Here is an 18,404-nt window from a genome sequence, read left to right on the forward strand (position 1 = left end):
ATAAAATGTCAGTACCTAGTAACGATGTCTGTCTGATGATACTAAAAAGTTTATAATGTTGGTATTATCTAGTTACGGTTTCTGTATCTGATAATCTCACTATCTGATAATGACACTAGTTTGTTTATAATCATATTGTCAAATAACGATCTCAGTATCTGACAGTAATTCTAAAACTATGAAATAACAATGTTAGTATCTGATAAGGATCTCAGTATCTGATAGTTATTCTAGAATTATCTGAAAACGATGTACGTATCTGATAGTAATTCTGGAATTATTTTAATTGTGATATCGGTATCTGAGTACGATTGCAGTATCAGATAATGATACAAGGATTATTACCTAATTACGACGTCAGTATTTGACAAAGCTGTCACAATCTGATAATTATACTGGAATCTGATAATGCTGTTTTTATCTAACAATGATGTCAGTATCTGATAATGATACATGTACCTGTTAACTATGTCTATATTTCATAACGATATTATTTCCTGTCAGAATAAAGACATACACATCTCATAGTCAGGCCAGCAGCATAGTGTCAAACATATTTCACAAATAAACAACAAACAACCACAATTGGGTAACCATTTGGAAAATATGTTTATCAAGTAAAGTAGATGGCATTTATTGTTTCAAAAGGATCAAACTAAGAGTTATCATAAAGAAACGATATAAATAGATTGTTGATTCGTGTCATCGGTAACTAAAAATATATTTTTACATTCCATTCTTCAGATGTAATTATTCTTGAAAACCTGTTTATTGGGTATTCGTATAACTGCCTCATGACACGTCATATTAGATTGATGGATATGTTTTTACAAATCAAGACTTATTTTGCATCTATTTCGGTTTTCATCAAGATGAATGAATACGTGTGTTATCAGGATAGTCTTAAAAATACACGTTTCCTCATAAATGAGCGTGACATCTTTGAATGTTTTCATTATTTGCTTATAGAAATACAATACTTCTACAGATACTGCTATTTTGGGGACTCAACGGCTTTAATAAACATGATTTATATTTAAAAAATGTTTTATTGGAACATCACCTTGATAAACACATTAAGAGATTACTACACACGGGGTGGGGTGGGGTGGGGTGGAAAGGGGTTATTTTTTTTATTTATTTTTTTTTTGGGGGGGGGGGGGTTAGTTTCAGCCATGACTATTTGAACCGCAAAGTGATTTTGTTTTCAGATCAGCAAATATTTTTTAATATTAAGGAGCTCAATTATTTGTTTGTAAATTAATGAAGAATAACGAACGGTATTCGTTTCACACTGCAAGAACGGGAAACAGCATCTTCTTTCCTACAATGCGAGGTATATGTAAAAATAATTCAGTAAAACATTTCCCTCGCCCCTGATATTTTCTTATTTTAAAGCAGAAAAAAGAAACGAAATCAAAATCAGTTTTTGCACCAGATTCCAACTTCTTACAAACACTATGCCGTTCCAAGGAATCGTATCCGTCTCTTGATACTTGGACCGAGGGGAACTTTTAATAGAAGACTTGTAAAAAAAGATTTGTAACCCACTAGTCACATTTGAAAATTCCAAAGTCATGGTTCTGGGTCTGACTTCCACTAGTGTTTTAACAAAGTACAGGTCAAGACAAGATCGTATTTGGATTGGTCACGTGATCATGCTATATCGGGACTAGACGCATCCGCAGAAGCGAACCCAAGATACCCAAACTGAACCACGGCATGTCTGTCTTTGGTGAGCTTCATAGCAGGATAAGGTCTCGGTCGAGCACATGTTGAGTGTTTGGTCTGTAAAGATGATTACATTCTGTTGTCGTAAGGGATGGTGACCTGATCTCCGAGATCTTGTGGGAGGTGACTCGAGCTCTTGGTGGAGGTCATCTGAGATCTGTGAGGAAATGACCCGCGGCATATGGCAAGGTCAAGCGAGGACTTTAGGGGGAAAAGCTTCTTAGGAAGGCGACCTGAATTCTTAACACCTCATTGAATGAATGTATGTTGTTGATTTTGATCTCGGTTAAAAGAGTATTTTTGCTTCATTTTGTCACAGGCTTGTCGGTGCAAAGGGAGTGGTTTTGGTAAGGGTGACCACAAGCATACTTCCATCTGCGATTGGCATGAAACATACGGTGACGAATGAACGACTTGCCAATCGTGCCACTTCTCCATACTCTAGGCTTATGACCTCCGATGACGTCAGCTGAATACCAGGTCATGGTTCAAGGTCACGATTCAAGGTCACGAGATCAGGGACGATAGGTGTGGTTGACCACGGACTGTTCATGATTTCTGTAAAAGAGTAAAAAAAACGTTTCGATAAATTATGCAGTGTGTGTTGTTGTGTCATTGTAATCGAAATACAATAATCTTGTAAATATAAGCGACCAAATCTTTTACATATCCAATAGAAAACTCTGCATAAAGCAGTCGATTGTACGATTCCGACTATATCATGAGCATGTGTTTATGAATCACTATCAAATAGTGGTTATACCAGGTATTCGCGAAAAGGTGAGCGTATCCTGCCCCGCCGGTGGCACATGTCACAAACACATGCAAAGGCAAGTCAATTGTTCACCCGAAAAACACGGGACTGTACAAGATAAATAGGGAATTGCATCGGACATCATTTTTGTCAATGATGCGTCAAACTTAGAAATGTCCTCCACATGTCTACCATAAAACCTTTTAAAAGCTTTACTGAGGCCTTGAATGTTGTAATCTTGATCAAACTTCTAAACAAGAATTTTTGACGCGCTTTGAAATCTTGGTAAAAAGAGAATGCTCGATTGTATCTCAAAAGTTGTGAAATGTAAACACCAAAGGCTGGATCTGCTGGAATACTGCTCGACAAGAAGCAGTGCCTGAAACTCAGCAGAGTAAACTGAGAGCCTTAATGGCCAGCGCATTTCACAAACTGTGGGCCCCGTGGAAAAAACTGTAGGCCAAAACATTTTCGCTGAAGCAGGGAGACATAGACGTGCAATATAAATTACAAAACAGAACCAGTCAACCAGAAGCTTTACTGCTATCACACCGCGTTCCCAGAGACACCGTGGTTACAGCTGAATACTACATTTATCAGGAAATTATCAGCTTGTAAATCATCTTTGCGACTGCATGTCATGCACCATTTAAAAGGTCTAATCCTGCCTTTTCATAAATATAAACCTTATGTTTATCATATTATTTAAATAATGCATTTATAACTTAATTAAGTTCGTTTTTAATAACAATTAAGCTAACATATTCTTAACGTCCAGATTAAGCACCAAGGAAGCGAAAATGACGGCGAGTTTCGGCAAATTTAAGATTACAATACAAAGCAAAACACTAACTTATTTCTTTTTTATTTCCATTGTGAAAGTAATCGGAAAATTATGTTAAAAATAATTTTAAGTCCGATGAATCATCACATATTTCACGACACTAGTGGCTTTCCGCTCAGTGACATGAGAAAATACCGGTAAATACCTCCCTTTTTGAAGCTTTGTAAACAGGACACGTGCGAGGATGCGTTCGATGTTTGGGATCGTTAGAAAGCTCTGAACATCAATAATATTACAATAACCTCGCCATGAGTATTTTCGAAGTTTGCGATTTTATTGGATATAAATTGGTTTCTAATGACGCGTTTGACGTTATCTAAAAATTTAAGGATCGTGATTGGTCAATTTCAAGCACATTACCTAAGTCAGCCAATCAAATACAGCAATGGATTTACCTCGTGTGTGATGTTTCAGATTCGGACGAAAGTCGTGGTTAAATCGTATTATTGTGAACGTTTTAAGCAGGAAAACGCGACCTGTGTATAACATATGGAACTTCGTGGCCATATAGTGCTAGGTTACGACCTGTAACAAAGATTGCTCATGCATATAATCATGTCCAAGCCTGAAAATCGAGGCGACTAATGGCGAGATGTTATTTGACTTACTATACAGGGTCGCACGAACAGATGGAAATAGTAACTTTGATGTAAGTTTGACAGCTTTGATAAAATAATGTTGATTTTATTCATTGCTTCAATTTATTTACGGTTTCCTTGAAACTTCTGTATATTGTTCATTGACAAGTTCGATATGGACTCGTTGTCAAAGCATGTGTCCCAGATTATATGTCTTTCAATAACATTGCGGGAAATAGTTCATTATTTTAAATCTTTTGATAAATTATGATTAATTGAAATGAAATAAGTATTTTCTGATTTTGTGAAAAGTGACAGCTTTGATAAAATAATGATATGACAGGTAGGTTCATGGAACTTTAAATATTTTGACGTGGCTACGGTGTGGCCGGTACACCTGCCTGTGGTGTTGAAAGAGGTAACGTCGGGAGTACTTTGAAGCAGGATTGAAGCTGAAGCAATCTCATTTACCATGTTTACAGCTTAAAATAAACTATAAGCCGCAAGGGCCTCCAGAAATTTAAAACTATAAGCTCGAGAACAAATCTGTCGGCCTCGGGCCAACGAGCCGATGCCTGTTTCGAACACTGACATGGATGGGAACGTTAAAAAGTCGAAGTCATCCCTCTTGTCATACTCTTGTTTTGTCACTCTGAATCTTTATGCATCGACCTAAATATGAAACAGATGAGGAGGTCTCCCTGGTCTCCTTCTTGTTCAGGGTGAATCAGTGGAAGGGAATTGGATATTGGATGGTTATTGAACAATATGAGATCATCGCTATAACCGAAGCTAAATTACATTGGCCTTATCACATTGTTTTGACTTTGGCAGAAATTCCGATTTATATGCATAAAACAACAGATTCACAAGAAGCTGGCACAATTGGTGTACATGTGATGCCTACGTCTTGCCAAAATGGTTCATAATGGCGTGTGGCACTATAATGGCGTGTGATACAAAAGTCAGTTAACAAAAGCATGCATGAGGCATCCAACCAAGCAACAGAGATGCACTCTACAACCAACATGCTGCCATCAACGTTCGGGGTCAATTGAATGTTTTCGATAAACACAGACACACACAGACACACAGACACACAGACACACACACACACTTCCCTCCGAATGTCAAAAGGCCGATCCCTTATTTTCATTATGTATATAAAGTCATTTGTATCACTGTTTTTACCACCCGATCCCGTTAGTCGCCTTTTACGGCAGAATGGGTTGCTGAAGACCTATGCTACCCCGGATCCTCACGGGTCTGAGACAAAGTGGGTCCCACGGACTTAATAATGAAACTGAAAATGTACAGGGTGATAGTTTAAGTGGAAGATCTTGAAAAGGGTATCATTTGAACTCTGAAATCTTCACGGGTCTCATTATTTCGAAATGGCCGAGTATGGAGGCTTTCAGGAATCAAGTTGATTTTCTGAGGAGGTGTAAATTAAAAATAGTTCAAATATATGGTAAAACATTTGGGCCACGAATTTGCTAATACTTCGGTCAGAAGTTCAAAAGTAAAAGGCGATCTGTCAACCATTTGACATGTCTGGTTGTTAAAATACCCATATTCAAAACGTTCCCACAACAGACAAACATGTTGTACATATATTTTACCCTCTAGACGATATTAATACTATGTTTGTGTGATGTGTGCGTCTAGCCTGCTTCCTGGTTTATTGTCTGGTTGCCATGGGCAACGGGTACAATACCCAATCACTGATTATAGATCGTATCTTGCTTTGTTAGGTAATCGTATCATTATACTGAACATCTGTAGTCGTTTTCTTCCTGTATTTTTTTTTATCTCAGATCATATCTGAACCTGAAATAGCTTCTATCAATAGCGAAACTATGGTGGTTATTCCAATACATTAATCACGTGTAAAATACTTAAAAACGACAAATGACTTTGAAAGGCATTTAGAAGCGATACACGTAAGGAAGAGAATGTATGGATGTCAACTTCTTTATGATGAGGAATACAACGTTTCGGAGTATATGCTTACTCCATCAGGTTAATGAAGGAGTATGTATATACACCGAAACGTTGTGTTCCTCATAATAAAGCAGTTCACATCCATTAATTCTCTTCCTGACAAATGACTTATTAAAGTTATATTTGTGTTGAAAATGGAAATGGTCTTTGTGATGGAAGCAGATGGAAGCATTGATCGATGGATATATTGAATATGAATAGCACGTGGTTAATACATCCTCATCTTCATATCATTGTTACTCGTTGACACCGTCGTCGTTGATAGCAGGGGAGTTCATGTCGTCATGTGTTGTCAGAATAGAAATAAATGTTGTCTTACTTAATGCTGACCGTCTCTGGAGCATAAACATCAATTTCACTAAGGGCAACTAAAACATTAGGTATGGTACGTATTCGATGATAGCGTGTCAATGTGATCCGACGTGGATTGTTGCTCACAACATCAATCACTGGATTGTCTGTTCCAGACTCAATTATTTAAAGTCCGACGTCATATAGCTGTGCGGCGTTAAGTACAAACAAACACCTTATGTGGTTAATTATTTCATTGATTAAAAGTTTCATTTCGCATGGTCTGAACAAAAAGTAATGATGGCAAACGTGTAAGATTTGTTTCATCTCCTCAAGATATTGTCCAATGATGTACATACAGAAATTTGAAGTCAGTTTCATGGACACGGCCAGCACAAGTCCTACTAGGGATGAGGTGAAATTGGGTTTTATAGCGACCTGCTCGCAGGTGTGTTAGTGTGGCTGTCTTTACTTGTCCGGATATATGGCGGTTTTAACATGGATACCCCACTAGAGACACATTCTAGAGACGCCGAGTCAGCCAGTCCTTGTTTCATGCACCTTACTGCTTCGCGCTCGAGACAGGGTAACAATATGTACCATCATTTAACGTCTTTTAGTATGACGCGACCGGGAAGCGAACCACCGACATCCCACTCTCCAGAGAGACCACTTTGGATGAGTTCCTACTCGGGATGAGGTAATGGTCTTCTAGGCTGTGTGATATCTTGCTCAATCTTCTTCTTTGTATGGCTATTTGTAGTTAACGTGCGTACATAGTTCATATTTTGGTATAGTTCTGCTGTTTTTCTTTGGTAGGTCTGTAGATGGGGATTTCAATACTGAAGAAAATCTACCACTGACACTCTAAACTGTTAGAATATTTACAAAACTCGAAATGTTATACAAACTATAATTTTGATTTGTTTAATGATTCAAACACCCATACACATGTATATTCCCCAGGAATCAGAATGTCGATCATTTGCGCCTATTCTTGGTTTGAATGAGTATAGGACGCCATGTCTTGCGTCCGGAAAAACCTTGATATTGCATTGTTTATTATTAATTTTATTATTTTTTTATCCAACCAAATCTACCCACATGTCGATAGAAAACAACGCCTTCATAACGTGTTTTCATAAACATATTTATATGCCACAGATCATTAAATATGTTTTCAACACAAGGGGCATCTTTTTATCCGCAAAGGCATATATTTAACTCTTCTTTGGCGTCTAAAATGATAAATATTTCCTCTTGTATCATCACAACAACAGCCCCACACTACAGTATATTTTAGATTCAAGGACAAAATGCCACCATTATGCAGCAGAAAAAATGCATAAATTAATCAGAAATGTCTTATTTATGGTCACATCTAATATACTGTTACCAAATTTCACCCATAATTGTCAGCTCGGTCGGCACAATTATACCGCAGTGACGTTAGGCGAGAACCACACACAGCGCAGGGCTCTTCTTGTGTCACGTGACTATCAATACCTCTGCCAGCTCATTGAAGCTGAGACCTACGCCAGTGGTTTATTTTTAGACTGATCGATACTGATGATAGTACTGCTGCATCTCCTGCTATTTCCATCACGACAACGAATTCTGTGTATCGATCTGGCTATGTTTGTTCAAGTTAAAGGGACACTGATAATATATTTAGTAACTGTATATAACAGAGTGTGATGTTACTGGTTGCTTTATAGCAAGGAATGACACACGTTTTTCTGTCCAAGAGAGGGTGTGAATGTTGTATAACGCCGCACTCAGCAATATTCCAACTATATCACGACGACATGTAAATAACTGTGTCCGCACCGGGCAAATCCGTTGATAAATTGAGCAGGGCTCCACATTGTCCAGATTTGATGACGTAGAACCCAGCCACGTTGCAAACGGGTACCACGGTGATAACATCGGGAACTGTGGACCTATTTGTCCAGAAAATAATTATCCATAGGGTTCTGATAAGAGGAACACGCACAGTGGTTTTAAAGCGTTCATTCGTCACACGGAAGACTGGATTGGAACACCGACATGGAAACAATGTATGGAGTCCATTGGTGGTGTCACCGTGTTGCTGGATAGCGGTAACCCTCGTGGAAACCCACTCATTTTGTTTGTATTGGTTGTTTTTGTTATTTAACGCCATACTCAGCAATATTCTAGCTATATGACGGTAGTCTGTACAAGTATTCAAGTCAAGTCCAATCCAGTGGTTGACAACATAAACATCGAGCATTAGTTGGGATACGATGACACGCATGAACCAAATATGCGAGCCTGCCCACCCGATCCAATTAGTCTCCTCTTACACGCATGGGTTGCTGAACTAATTCTAGCCCGAATCTTCGCGGGGCCCAACTCATTCTGACCATGGGGAAGTCGGTAGACAGGTGCCCTCAGTAACAAAACATAAACTGTTAAATATGTTGAGCTTAGTCGTTTCCGTAGGGCACCAAATTGCTTTACAGCATCGTCCAAATTATTGCCATTGCTTCCTTAATCCGAAGGAATGTACTGGGAACCCTATTGTAACCCTACAAGTTTGTTCGTTCGTTCGTTCGTCCGTCCGTCTGGCCGCTTCTCATTGGGGACACATTTTCTCCAAAACTATTTCAGTTAGAGAAATACAAAATTACACACTGATGTTATAGGTCATGATCTTAAAAGAGGTCGAAAAATGTAAAGAGTAATGGCTCTTGCTTTTCAGACAGACAAACAGTTTATTCAATACGTAAGGCCATAAAGCCCATAGTACAATTCAGTTTTAACAGATACATAAAAATCAACGTGATCTTGAACATAGCATAATATATTCACCTGAGTCTAAATACATGTTTTAAATACATTGCTGAAGATTTGATAACATCTTCATTGGTCGAATTCAACAAATTGATCATCAATTGATTGTCTTTGTGTGTAATATCTAAATTAGGTAGAAACTTTGATCTCAACGTTTAATGTTTAGAACATAAAAAAACATATAAAAAGAACATGAAACTTGTCTTCAATCTCCTGATTGGTACAGTTAGTACATATACAATTTACAAAATCAATATCCTTGGTTCTACTATATTTATTAACATGGAAGTTATGGAGCGATATTCTAAATTTACAAAGAGCTCTGAATAGATAATTATCTTGTAATATAGTTAAATATGTTTCTGGTTGTAACAATGATTTGATACAAGCATAATGCTAAAGAAAGTATTAAGAGGAAACTTGTTGGTGCCAGTTGTGCTGAAATCTATCTAATAATCTTTGTTTAAATGTATTTAAAAATAGTTTTTCATTACCGGTGTCTTGTGAGATCCATATATAGGAAAATCCAATATTAAATAATGTGCTTCTTTCACCAGACACCGAATTAGTTTTCTCTTCATCATCTTATTGCTTCAGCATTTAGCATCATTGAAATGGGTACCTGTGAGCTTCCATTATTCATAATTTTATCCAGTATTTAACAACACGCAGCTGGCTATGTACGTATATACTACAGCCACCAGTTTCCCCAAGTACTGCCTTATTTGGAGCATATTTACCACTGCATAATATTGCTCAAAATACAAAATGTGAACTTTTTCAATGGATTCAAAATATTTAATGCCCTATTTTTCCGAGCCGTATAACTAAATGGGTAGAATTCCATCAAATATCGAATTTGCTGTGGAAAATGAGGTATATTTGTTTTCATTGAATAATTTATAAACAGGAAATATTGCTTCAGATGCCTGAAGCGCAAAGGTCTTACAAGCCTTGGACCAATTTAGTCTTGAGGACATTAACAGTCCTAAATACTTATAATAAATAGCAATTTTTAAATGTTTATCATCGTATATCCAATTTTCATGTTTCGATACAATTCCACCATTTCTAAAAAACAATTACTTTGGTTTTCTCAAGGTTTACTCCTAAACCACACTTAATACAAAAGGACTGCAATACATAAAGCTGTTTCTGCAAGCCTACCAGATAGTAAGGCACCAGAGCAACATCATCCGCGAACAGCAAAAGCAAAAGCATGATATCTATAATCGTGCTTTTCAACTTATTGCATACTGTGTGAAATTGGAACAAGTTTTCTCAACAACTAAAGTTTCACGAACGAAAGTTTGCATTCTTATCTTTATCTTCGAAAATTGGTGCTCAAAATATTTTTTTTACAGTTTTTTTTACAGCGATATTATTTTACGTAGTGCACAGGAAAACAAGAAAACTACTCAAGTTCAAAACTGTTAAAAAATTGGTGCCATAAATAAATTTTACATCCCTTGCAACATGTTTTTAGATTTTGGGCATCCACAGTAACGGCCCTTGATCCATGTTTTATTTTCTTTATTTGTGCATAGTGTCTGCAGTTGGGAACGTTTTTCTCAGAAACTACTGCAGTTACACGAGCTAAACTTTGCAAGCTTTTCTAAACGATACTTATCTCGAAATCAGATTTTTCATAATATAAAGCCACCCCAGTGCCCATATCTTCTTAAGGATATACAGGACTCTTTGCTTTTATAGTTAACATTAACTTCCATGTTGTTCACGACTATATCAACTTACACAATTCTAATGTGCCCCATGGCGGATGGTTGTGATGATGCCGTTTTCTGGTTAATCATATCATAAAGACGAAATGTCGATAGTCCAGTTTATATTGCTTTCATTAAAACTTCGTTCATAACAATTTGATATTGTGAGCTCAAATGGACATTGTCAATGGTCTTCACAATCATATAACAGTATGGCCACAAATGCCTCCATCAGTATGTGTCAGCTCTGCAACATAAATCATTTACTGATACATCTGACTCTTGATCGGAGATTTCCTTATGTTCTTTCGCATTATTTCATGTGTAGAGAGTATACGCCTTATTTCCAAAAGATTAGTTGCAGTCCTCATGTTCTAAAATGAAGTCCAAGGTAACAATATCCTCCTGTCTGTGTTCCCACAGAAACCGGTTCGGACTGCGTTCCTCGGGCAAGCCACAAACCTATGATCCTTGGTTCAAATTCAAGTTTCGCCCTGATGTTTCGAGGTTTGTCAGGACCAGGACCATGGGTTTTACCAAAGATGTAAATGTCTAAGATCTACATCAACATTTTCCCAAATTAGGCTGACACGCTAACTCACAAACCTCCAATACACTTGTTACTGTGGTCAACGAAGTCCTTTCGCAAATGCACGTAGCTCACTCTCACGCATTGCTGTAGGTAAAGCTTGGCAAACATAATCTTCATATCCGCTGATTTCATAGACCCGTATGAAGATTGTGTTTGCAAAGCTTTACCCACAGCTATGCTGATTTCATAGGCCCAAGGCCCGTGACGATCCGGGGTAGAATAGGGCTTCAGCAACTCATGCTTGCCGTGAAAGGCGACTATGCTTGTCGTAAAAGGCGACTAACGGGATCGGGTGGTCAGGCTCGCTGACTTGGTTGATGCATGTCATTGATCCCAATTGGGTGGCTCGAAGCTCATGATGTCAATCACTGGATTGTCTGGTCCCAGCTGGAATATTGCTGAGTGCGGCGTTAAACAATAAACCAAACCAAATCATAGGCCCGAATTGTACCTAACGAGTTAACACATTTCAATTTCACTTTAACCAGGATATTAAGAGTTCGAGGTCCATAGTTTCATGATATCCTGGCTACCGCTGTCCTAAATCATTGCGCAAACAGCGATCAAGAAGAGTTGGTCTGAGCAATAAATCTGCCAGAATCCCCTCTGTGACCAACACCACGGGACAGAGAGATGTCGAGAGTCTATTTATCCTCCAAAATCATTCTTTCAACTTTTTCTGTAAACAGTAATGTTTTAAGTGTTATCAGTACAGCTAACCAGCTTCAGTGGCAGTGATTAGTGATGTCATTTGAATGTGATGTCATGGTATTGTAATGCAACTTCATAGCTTGATCTCACGCAAGCGATATCTTTTGTGGAGAATAGATATCCATTACATTCATCGTAACCAAATAACACCAGGACCAAACTTTCTGTGTCCATTCGCATCTCACGAAGATGTCCCGTCTGGACCCAGGTTGAAAGTCCCTAACACCACGTTGCTGGTCATAAGAGATGACTAGATAGGAACGGGTGATTGTGTGTCAGGTGGTTCGAGACTCGATGATAAACAGACAAGGCTCGATATAACTTGAACATTGCTGACTTAATGACATTCACTCACCAACTCACTCATTCAAAGGGACAAAGGAGATAATTATGATCTAAAAGCTTTGAGTTTGGTGGCACCGTATGATAGTCTAAACGCAAGTACAAGGTATGACAAAAATATTGGCTATGTCTCTCTTGGAAGAGCATCTGTAGCATCTGTTCCGGGAGGAGTTGTGACTATTGTGAGGAGGCTGCCGAGGAGCTATCAGCATCAGCCCATAATGCCGACTGAACCTTCCTGAGACCCTTTCAACAGCTCTCTGACACAAGCGTTCGTTCACGAAAGCAACTGCGGATGTATTATCACACAGTGTGATCATCTTGTTAGCCAATTTGGGCACAAATGGCAATGGCTGCATCCTGACGCTGTACATAGTTACTGAGCCACTGAATGTGAGGATCACACTTTTGACCCAGGACAGAATTCGAGAAAAGATTCAGCCAGGACTAACAGCATCAACTATCTATCATCTGGACCCATGACTACAGTTTCATTGACTACAGTGGCAAAGGTTGCTAACTGCCTGATTCCATCTAAGAGATTAAATCCGAACCCTGGCAATGAACTAATGACAGAGGATTTTGACGATTCACTAGGAAGCCAAGTCCTGGAAAGACTATGTTGCGATGATGCGAGACAAAAAGTTTGTTTGTTTGTTCGTTCGTTCGTTGTTTAACGTCGGCAGTCTGTAAATAATCGAGTCTGGGCCAAACAGACCAGTGAATGACATCATGAGCATCAATCCACGCAATTGGGATACGATGACATGCTTCAACCAAGTCAGCGAGCCGAACCACCTGATCCCGTTAGTCACCTCTTACAAGCATAGTTGCCTTTAAACGGCAAGCATGGATTGCTGAAGACCTATTCTTTTCGGGTCAGACAAAGTGGGTCCAACGGACTTCATTATGAAATTTGGGGCGGTCTGGTAGCCGAAGATCCGGGTTCGATTCCCGACATGGATACAATGTGTGAAGCCAATTTCTGGTGTCCCCCACCGTGATATTGCCGGAATATTGCTAAAAGCGGCGTAAAACCAAACTCATTCACTCATAACGAAATTGGAAATGACAGTTTAAGTGGAAGATCTTGAAAATGGTATCATTTGAACTCTGAAATCAATTATATTTTCTGGTATTCGTTTTGTGACATCGGGTCCATATGTAACATTTATGCGACGTTTCTTCTCGAGAACCGGTATTTGGAGATGCGTTGCATACTTGAAATTGGTAAAATAACAAAATCTCCCCTTTCCAGGAAGAAGTCCATGGTATTCATGACTATGACGGAAGTAGTGTGAATGTAACTGTACAGGACCACTAACAACTGCTGGCAGACGTTTCTCAAACTTGAACGTCTGGAGGCGTCAGAACGGGCCCAAAGAGAAGCAGCACGGCTTACACGTTGCAGCTGCATCTCAGGAGGCTAAGATGCTCAGTGAATATGATGACTATCAACAGGGTAATTTCATAATACTTAAACTTGTACAATAATTATGGAACAAATTTAGTCGACCAACGGGTTTCCCCTCCACGTTTGTTTTGTAGTCAAAACCGTGAGGACAGAATGTTGAAATTAAACAAAAAGCAGTTTCCATGTGGACTGTTGAAAATACTGCATCTAGACGTTTTCCTTCAAACCTGAAATGCGTCTCATATCAGAGAAGCAGACCCTGAACATGCTTTGAGCATTTGCCGCCTATGCTGCTTCATACGGACGACGGACACGGTTCCCCCAGTCGTCTATGGCGCCGCAATGCGCTGTGCAGAGCTGCGCGCCTTGGGCACCCCAGAAACCTATGATTATGGTTCGAATCACAGTTCGCCATACCCGTGCTAGTGTGTTTCGCCAAAGTTGTAGATGTCTGAGACCTGCATCAATTTGGGCTTTCCTCCCACATCACGGTGTGTGTTCAACCAAACTCACTCACTCAATCATACTGATGGAAGAGATGTATTGCAAATAACCACCAGAAACACGAACATATCAAGACATGATGACACTGTTTCTGCTCCCATTCGTCCACCTTGACAAACCTTAGATATACCACAGACAAGGTCTTGCCAAAGGTGGATCCCAAGGCAAATCTACCTCATTAGGAGATGCGCCAGTCTGTGGTATGTAAGGGTGGAGTTCTCAGGGGCATCGTGTGGGAGTGGATCTATGCAGTCAGGCTGTAAGACATGACAAGTAGTGTCTATATCTGTGTTCTCCTGCAGCAACCGATAAAGATCAGGGGAAACAGGCTGAAATATGACATGCATATGGATGCAGTCTTGATTTGTAGAGCCTGCAAGTGGAACACAAGTTCAAACCTAGCTAGGCTGATCAAGGACGGTGTAGAGTATGTTGTTGCTGCTGATGCTTCAGCTGAGGCAGTCGACAAGAGCAACACAAGAATTAGCCCCAAATCTTAGGAGCTTTGTTTTTTGTTTGTCGTTTAACGCCACACTCAGCAATATTCCAGCTATATGACGGCGGTCTGTAAATAATTGAGTCTGGAAAAGGCAATACCATGAGCATCGATCAACGCAATAGTGATATGATGACATGCATCAACCAAGTCAGCGAGCCTGACCTCGTGATCCCTTTAGTCGCCTCTACGACAAGAATAGTTGCCTCTTACGACAAGCATGGGTTGCTGATGACCTATTCTACCCCGGATCTTCATGGTTCTCAGTAAGGGTAGTAGTATTCTGATCAAGGCCAAGAGACGACATAAAGATCCGATCAAATGATATATACTGTGAAGGAAGAGATGACTTTAGACAGTAGTGGTAGTAGTATTCTGATCGAGGCAAAGAGACGACATAAAGATCCGATCAAGTGATATATACTGTGAAGGAAGAGATGACTTTAGACAGTAGTGGTAGTAGTATTCTGATCGAGGCAAAGAGACGACATAAAGATCCGATCAAGTGATATATACTGTGAAGGAAGAGATGACTTTAGACAGTAGTGGTAGTAGTATTCTGATCGAGGCAAAGAGACGACATAAAGATCCGATCAAGTGATATATACTGTGAAGGAAGAGATGACTTTAGACAGTAGTGGTAGTAGTATTCTGATCGAGGCCAAGAGACGACATAAAGATCCGATCAAGTGATATATACTGTGAAGGAAGAGATGACTTTAGACAGTAGTGGTAGTAGTATTCTGATCGAGGCCAAGAGACGACATAAAGATCCGATCAAGTGATATATTCTGTGAAGGAAGAGATGACTTTAGACAGTAGTGGTAGTAGTATTCTGATCAAGGCCGAGAGAGACGACATAAAGATCCGATCAAGTGATATATACTAGGAAGGAAGAGATGACTTTAGACAGGTTCAGGACCATCACTGGGGTCAGACCATGTTCAACCAATCAGTTTGTACAACTGGGCTGTTTAAGTCTTCTTATCAGTAATGTTGGTTTTAAAGGGGCTTACACAGTAGAAAAGGACAAGGCTCCGAGTGGCATTGTATGACTGGTACGTCTTCGCCTGGCATGTTGTCTGCAGGCCTACAAGGCAAGTTTACCATACTAATTTGTCTGTTGTGCAAACCTTCAGCTGCGGCAAGTTACAGCTTGGTTCAACATCAACAAGTGTTACACCAAGGCTGAGGTGAAGGGAAATGGGGTTTAACATCAACAAGTGTTACACCAAGGCTGAGGTGAAGGGAAATGGGGTTCAACATCAACAAGTGTTACACCAAGGCTGAGGTGAAGGGAAATGGGGTTCAACATCAACAAGTGTTACACCAAGGCTGAGGTGAGGAAAATGGGGTTTAACATCAACAAGTGTTACACCAAGGCTGAGGTGAGGGATATTGGGTTCAACATCAACAAGTGTTACACCAAGGCTGAGGTGAAGGGAAATGGGGTTTAATATCAACAAGTGTTACACCAAGGCTGAGGTGAGGGATATTGGGTTCAACATCAACAAGTGTTACACCAAGGCTGAGGTGAAGGGAAATGGGGTTCAACATCAACAAGTGTTACACCAAGGCTGAGGTGAGGAAAATGGGGTTTAACATCAACAAGTGTTACACCAAGGCTGAGGTGAGGAAAATGGGGTTTAACATCAACAAGTGTTACACCAAGGTTGAGGTGAAGGGAAATGGAGTTCAACATCAACAAGTGTTACACCAAGGCTGAGGTGAGGGATATTGGGTTCAACATCAACAAGTGTTACACCAAGGCTGAGGTGAGGAAAATGGGGTTTAACATCAACAAGTGTTACACCAAGGCTGAGGTGAGGAAAATGGGGTTTAACATCAACAAGTGTTACACCAAGGTTGAGGTGAAGGGAAATGGAGTTCAACATCAACAAGTGTTACACCAAGGCTGAGGTGAGGAAAATGGGGTTTAACATCAACAAGTGTTACACCAAGGCTGAGGTGAGGGAAATGGGGTTTAACATCAACAAGTGTTACACCAAGGCTGAGGTGAAGGGAAATGGGGTTTAACATCAACAAGTGTTACACCAAGGCTGAGGTGAGGAAAATGGGGTTCAACATCAACACGTGTTACACCAAGGCTGAGGTGAGGAAAATGGGGTTTAACATCAACAAGTGTTACACCAAGGTTGAGGTGAAGGGAAATGGAGTTCAACATCAACAAGTGTTACACCAAGGCTGAGGTGAGGAAAATGGGGTTTAACATCAACAAGTGTTACACCAAGGCTGAGGTGAGGGAAATGGGGTTCAACATCAACAAGTGTTACACCAAGGCTGAGGTGAGGAAAATGGGGTTTAACATCAACAAGTGTTACACCAAGGCTGAGGTGAGGGAAATGGGGTTCAACATCAACAAGTGTTACACCAAGGCTGAGGTGAGGAAAATGGGGTTTAACATCAACAAGTGTTACACCAAGGCTGAGGTGAGGAAAATGGGGTTTAATATCAACAAGTGTTACACCAAGGCTGAGGTGAAGGGAAATGGGGTTCAACATCAACAAGCGTTACACCAAGGTTGAGGTGAAGGGAAATGGGGTTTAACATCAACACGTGTTACACCAAGGTTGAGGTGAAGGGAAATGGAGTTCAACATCAACAAGTGTTACACCAAGGCTGAGGTGAGGAAAATGGGGTTCAACATCAACACGTGTTACACCAAGGTTGAGGTGAAGGGAAATGGAGTTCAACATCAACAAGTGTTACACCAAGGCTGAGGTGAAGGGAAATGGGGTTCAACATCAACAAGTGTTACACCAAGGCTGAGGTAAAGGGAAATGGGGTTTAATAATCAGCAAGTGTTACACCAAGGCTGAGGTGAGGAATATTGGGTTCAACATCAACAAGTGTTACACCAAGGCTGAGGTGAAGAGAAATGGGGTTCAACATCAACAAGTGTTACACCAAGGCTGAGGTGAAGGGAAATGGGGTTTAACATCAACAAGTGTTACACCAAGGCTGAGGTGAAGGGAAATGGGGTTTAACATCAACAAGTGTTACACCAAGGCTTAGGTGAAGGGAAATGGGGTTTAACATCAACAAGTGTTACACCAAGGCTGAGGTGAGGAAAATGGGGTTCAAGATCGCGGTCAAGATTAAAGCACCAATAGAGCGACTTGGATGCATGTGTGTGTGTGGTTCATTGTACTAGTCCAGAGTCGCCCGGTTAAATTTTTCTAGCCCACTGAGATACCATGCGGCAGTACAACACTCAGACACATATCACTCCGAGCCGATCAGTCCTCGTTTTATCCTCTTGTCATTGCGGACCATTATTTTCCCAAATTGTGTCAACCCTGTTGCACCAATACTCCAGCAAATGATCCATTGCCCAAGATGGATAGCAAGAATCCAAGGACATATCCACCCAGAAACCATGTCATACTCTCCCTGTTCAACAACACATTCTCTCACCCACTCACCAATCATTTATTCACACTCTCGTCTCTTATCAAACATCAATACTGATAAAATAAATACAATAACATTTAATCCCGTTTTTCTTCCAAAAATTATCATCTATATTCATCCTAATAGTACACTATTTTTTTATATTTCCTCTTCGAGCATTAAGGGTG

General features: G+C 39.9%; 1 long non-coding RNA gene across 1 annotated transcript in view; it reads right to left on the reverse strand.

The window, feature by feature from the left end:
* Positions 1 to 1,124: 1,124 nt before the first annotated feature.
* LOC124141068 overlaps positions 1,125 to 18,404 on the reverse strand; it is a 38,595-nt gene continuing 21,315 nt past the window's right edge. Inside the window, exon 2 of the long non-coding RNA XR_006862000.2 lies at positions 1,125 to 2,289. This is a non-coding gene — a long non-coding RNA (uncharacterized LOC124141068). The remainder of the gene's footprint in view (positions 2,290 to 18,404) is intronic.

The sequence above is a fragment of the Haliotis rufescens genome, unplaced genomic scaffold (assembly GCF_023055435.1).
Source record: "Haliotis rufescens isolate VD_foot unplaced genomic scaffold, xgHalRufe1.0.p SCAF_6, whole genome shotgun sequence".
Lineage (NCBI taxonomy): Eukaryota > Metazoa > Mollusca > Gastropoda > Lepetellida > Haliotidae > Haliotis > Haliotis rufescens.